The following is a 5,508-nucleotide window of genomic DNA, read 5'->3' on the forward strand; positions in this document are numbered from 1 at the left end:
ATTTCCCTTTAGACTATCAGCTTTTATATAGACTACTGGCCATGGGGGCTTTGGCGATATGTTAACTGTCTCAGCATTCAGAATGTCTGACTTTGGTCCACTGTCAAGTATGGTAGCAGGCAACAGTTCTAACAAGACTGGATTAAGCAGAACCTTTCCTTCCAACACATTTTGTTGAGCATGAATTTTTGTGGCCAGAAATGAATACTTCACATCAATCGAGTAGGCAAGGGTGGAATTTGTGATGTACCTATGCCACATACTCTCGCATGAGAAGCCCTTGTTGATGTCCAGTGGTGAAGTAGCCGTGGGATGAAACAAGGTCAGTGGATCAGTCCAGGTGATGGCGGTGGTGATGATGCTCACGGTCTTGACCATTTCAATATTGCTGTTGAGGCAAGCTTCCGAACACTTTGTGGGCGAGGTTGTTACTAACTCCTCCTGCATACTCGGAGTAGATGTTGCCGGTGTAGGTGTTGGTGACGTACTCGCAGCAGGCACCAACGGAGCTGGTGCTGCGGCCGACGCAGATGTATCTGATGACAAGGTTGATGAAGTGGCTGGCACAGCGCTCACGTCGTGGATGATGCAATACGTCGAACACTTGGCGGGTGTGGTGGTGAAGACCTCCTCTTCTGCAACCAGGTCGGCTCGTGCTGTTGTGGATGTCAGCGTTGCAGTCACGGGCGCGGAAGCGTGCTTGTCGCTGGTGGGGCGGAGCGCCGATGATGCTGGCGATGTAGTGGTGGATGCGGTCGACGATGTAGTGAATGTCGATTTGGGCGTCGTGGTGGCGATGGAGGCCGAGGCGGCGGCCGTCGAGGGCGGCGGGGTGGTGGAGGACGCCGGCGAGCTGCGGAAGGCCGAGGGCGCCGGTGATGGTGTCGCCGGCACCACCGATGTGGTGGTGTACAGCTCGTCCACCCGATGGCGTCTGCGCTCCATCTCGCATCGCATCCTGGCGAGCTCGAAGGCGGCGACGATACTCTTAACGGTGGTCATCGCGGTTGGCAGCAGCTGGCGAGGGAGATGGCGCGACGGCTGATATGCGGCGGTGGCGGTGGTGATTGGTTAGGGTTTGCGAATTTGGGGATTTGAGTGGTAGGTAATGGCTCCAAGATCAAATCCTTGCAAATTCAAGGTCTCCACGTCTGGGATTTACAGGATTTGAAAGCGATTTGAAGAAAAAAAATTCTTCGATTCGTTCCCAAATCACACACCAACTCCGGCGGGACTCGAAGAAATTCGCGAAGGAAATGGCTCTCATAACCAGATGTGACGATCCTAGGGACCGACACAGGATAACTAGAGGGGTTGCCGGCGTACACACACGGCGAGGAGCACGGCAGCGCCGTCTCAAGCAGGAACGAAGTTGGAAGAAGGGCTCGGCAGTGCCGGTTGTAGATAATTGTTCATCGATGATTCCATTCAGATGATACTACAGATACATATAGTTGGTACATGGGCGCAGCCCAGTAAGGTGAAAGGCACGCAGGCCCAGTACTAAACCCGATCAGCGATCAGCTATTCCTATGGTGGCCCAAGACCCCGGTCAGGTCATGACACACCCATTGCCGGCGGCGCAGTGCAAGCTAGAATGGCAACGGATCTAAACCCACTGCATTTTGCCGTCCCAAACCTAAACTAATAAAAAATATCTATCTGAATCCATTAAATGGGGGGTGCATCAGCAGCAGACAGTATAGCGCATAGCCCCGGCCCTGAGGGGGTCGGGCGGGGCGGTCGCCCGGGCCTCCGATTCCTAGGGCCTCGTTTGTATACATCCATTCGTATAGCTAGAGAATTACTCGTGTATCGTTCCCTGTTCCGGCGAGGCCACATCTCCTTGTCGTTGGATTGGATCATCTTTGCGGAGCCAGGGAGAGAGACGCTCAAGTCACTGCTCACGCTGACGCCAGGCGCACATCACGAGTGTGCGGCTGGCTGCCGGGCGCTGGCGACTTGCGGACGTCTAACACATCAAGCTTGCGTATGGAAGTCTATTCACCAAGAACGCTGTCTCGGCGTCTCCTTGCCTCCCTGACACCCTGTGAATTGTGATCTTGACATCTTGTTGCCTGCCGTCGTCTGACGTTACTCCCTGAGTTCATCTTTGCCTTTTGGATCAGCAATCAGCTACACGTATCTCCCGTCTCTAATTCTTTAGTCATATATGTTATTTGTTTAAGTTTTCAGCACAGCACAACACACCTTACATCAAGGAGGAAGGGTTTTTGCCATTGATATCGCCATGATACGAAAAAATTGGATGAGCTTGATATTGATGGTTGAAACCATCCTCCTAAAAATGTTAAAAGAAACGTTTTGTAACAACAACTCAATAATTTCTGTTGGTGTAAATAAGAAAAATATAAAGGGCCTTCTTGCATATTGGAGAAATATAATGAGTGTGTGTGCTGGGAGGAGCAATACATCAGAAAATTTTCCCCAAAACAACATGGTATACAGTAGAGATCCCATCTCCATCGAGGCGCCCGGCGCGTGAGGCGGCGGCTGGAACTCCGGCGCGGCGCCGGCGTGGGCGTGGGCCAGCGCGGGCGGTGCAAGCGCGCGCGGCCGTGCGGCGCAGACGCCCGAGCGGCACGCGAGCGCGGGCGGCGTGCGCGAGCGGCACACAGGCGCGGGGGCGTGCGCGCGAGTGGCCGGCGGCGTGCACGCAGCAGGCGAGTGCAAGGAGTGCGTGGGCACGGGGGCCTGTGGCCTGCGGCTGCAGGGGAGCTGCTGAACAGGGGAGCTACTGCACGTGGGCGTGTGGGGCGAGCGTGAGGCTCCTCTGGCCTGCGAGCTGGTGGAGCTGAAGGAGTACTGATGTTGTGCTACTGATTTTTGGAAAGGAAGTTATTTGTGTGTGGTTGTGTCAAATCTGTTGTGGTGAAGATGAGTCCAGAGGAGATCGAAGCAAAGAGGAAGGAAGAAGAGGCTGCGATGAAGGCAGCAACTGCTAGCGAATAATCAGGAGGAATTACAAAGACTGAGGTAATGAGTGAGATGCGGAGTCTGGAGCTCATGGGGCCAGGCCTGATGGGTGCTAAGGCCAATACAGGTGCCACTGAGTTGAAGTTGGAGCTTATGCCAAATGATTTGAAGCTAGAGGGCAGCAAGAATTATTTGAGCTGGTCCAGAAGAGTGCGTCTGATTCTAGGAGGCAAGGGGGTGGAACACTATTTAGAGGAGATCTGTGTTGAGCCGGCTGATAAGCTTGGCACTGAGTGGATAGTGTGGCATGCAACAAACTCGGTGATAGTGGCATGGTTGTTGCCATCCATGTCTCCCATTGTTATCAAGAGGGTGGAAATCATGCGCACTGCATCGCAAATATGGAAGACTTTGAGTAACATATACTCTAGAAGGGCGCATGTGATGATGATGATGGAAATTCAGGGCAAGGCAGACGCAGTGAAACAGGCGGGGAGACCAGTGGAGCAGTATGCTAGTGAGCTTCAGTACTTGTGCGAAGAGCACTATGCTCCTCTCCAAATGTATGATCCATGAGATGCTCAGGCTGTCCATAAGTGGGTAGAGAATAGGAGAGTGACCCACTTCCTGAAGAATCTAGACCCTGAATTTGAAAGTAGGAGAGCTGCCTTTTGTCACCAGGAGAGTCTTCCTACCATGGATGAGGATGTTTCAGCAATGATTGATGAAGAGTGTAGGCTTCGAGTGATGGGGAGTGGCAATTCTATGAAGCCGGCCTATGTTGCAATTAAAGACAGGAGTGCTATAAATATGGGGAAAGGGGACATATGAGTTACAATTGTCCCAATCCAAGAGGTAGTGGTGGTCGAAGTGGAACTCGGGGAGGTCGGGGAGTTCTCGTGCGGGCTATGTAGGAGGTCGTGGTAATCGTGGTGGAGGCCGTGGTAAAGGCCGTGGTGGCCCAAGGGCCAATGTGGCGGCTAGTAAGGATACTCAGTCCGTCACTCTGACAGGAGAACAAGTCAAACAATGGGAAGAATGGAAAAAAGGCAAAGCTCCTGAGAGCTCCACCAGTACCTCACATGATCCTGTGACTTCGACCTCCAACAGCTTTGGTAACTTTGCCAACTACGCCCGCATGGGCGAAGGTACTCAGGCACAGGCACTTGCATCTTCATGTAGGCATCACATAGATTGGGTTATAGATTCGGGTGCATCCAAGCATGTTACTGACATGTCTAGTTCTTTCAAAACATACAGTCCTTACACTCATTCTGAGTCTATTCAAATTGATGATGGCACATCCCAACTTATCCATGGTGTAGGGTCTTTAGAGTGTACACCTTCTCTTAGCCTGTCGTCAGTCTTGCATGTTCCATCATTTTCAGTCAATCTCCTTTCTGTAAGTTCAATCATTGATCAATTCAAGTGCACAGTAAAATTTGATGAAAACATCTGTGTCTTTCAGGAGAGGAGAACTGGGAGAAGGATTAGGACTGGAGTCAGGCGTAATGGGTTGTGGTTCATCAGTCATGAGGAGTCAGCATTGACAGCAGCTGCTGAAGGAGATGTGAAAAAAATTCTTCTACTTCATTGTTGGTTAGGACATGTATCTTTTGAAAGTTTAAGTTGTGCCCTGCTATGTTTAAGGGATTGGACAAAAGTAGACTTGTATGTGATGCATGTGAGCTTGGAAAACATACTAGATCTATCTATACTAGTATTGGCCTTCGCAGTTGTGAACCATTTATTCTCATACACTCAAATGTTTGGGGCCCCTGTTCAGTTACTTCTGTGAGTGGTGCTCGGTGGTTTGTCACTTTTATTAATTGTTACACTCGTATGACTTGGATCTATATGCTTAAGCACAAAAATGAGGTGTTCTCGTGCTTTCAAGACTTTCATAAATTGGTGGCAAATCAGTTTAATGCAAGAGTTCGAGTTCTTCGGACTGATAATGGAACAGAGTATATGAATAATGAATTTAGATCGTATCTCTCAGATCAAAGAATTATTCATCAAACAACTTGTCCTGGAACTCCACCTCAGAATGGGGTAGCTGAGAGGAAAAATAGGCACTTGTTGGAGGTAGCAAGATCTCTCATGTTTCAGATGAATGTATCTAAGTATTTGTGGAGTGAGGCAGTGATGACAGCCACTTATCTGATCAATCAAATGCCATCAACAATACTTGGTACGAAATCACCTGTTGAGCTCCTGTTGGGAAGGCATGACTTTAAAGTTTCACCTGGGGCTGGAAAAAAAGCTCGCGGCTCGCGAGCCGGCACGGGCTCGGAGCGGCTCGGCTCGGCTCGGCTCGGAGCGGCTCGCGAGCCTGGAACGAGCCGAGCCGAGCCGAGCCGGCTCGCTCTGGCTCGCGAGCCGGCTCGCGAGCTGAGCCACCTATGGACCACTTGTCAATTGTCATGTAATTTAAAATGTTTTCTCTTCATTTTACCTTGTTGTGGCTATGGTACTGTTAAAATCTTGATATGGTACTGTTAAAATCTTTATGTGGTACTATTAAAATCTTGATGTGGTTGCACTCTTGTATGTGATTTGTGAATCTGT

At 50.4% G+C, this 5,508-nt stretch overlaps 1 long non-coding RNA gene across 1 annotated transcript; it reads left to right on the top strand.

Moving 5' to 3' along the window:
* Nucleotides 1-2,630: 2,630 nt before the first annotated feature.
* Nucleotides 2,631-4,726, top strand: LOC120672086. Its single transcript, XR_005673953.1, has 2 exons — nt 2,631-4,085; nt 4,406-4,726. It is a non-coding gene; the product is annotated as an uncharacterized LOC120672086 (long non-coding RNA).
* The last annotated feature ends 782 nt before the right edge of the window (nt 4,727-5,508 follow it).

Source organism: Panicum virgatum, chromosome 5N, assembly GCF_016808335.1.
Source record: "Panicum virgatum strain AP13 chromosome 5N, P.virgatum_v5, whole genome shotgun sequence".
Taxonomy (NCBI): Eukaryota; Viridiplantae; Streptophyta; class Magnoliopsida; order Poales; family Poaceae; genus Panicum; species Panicum virgatum.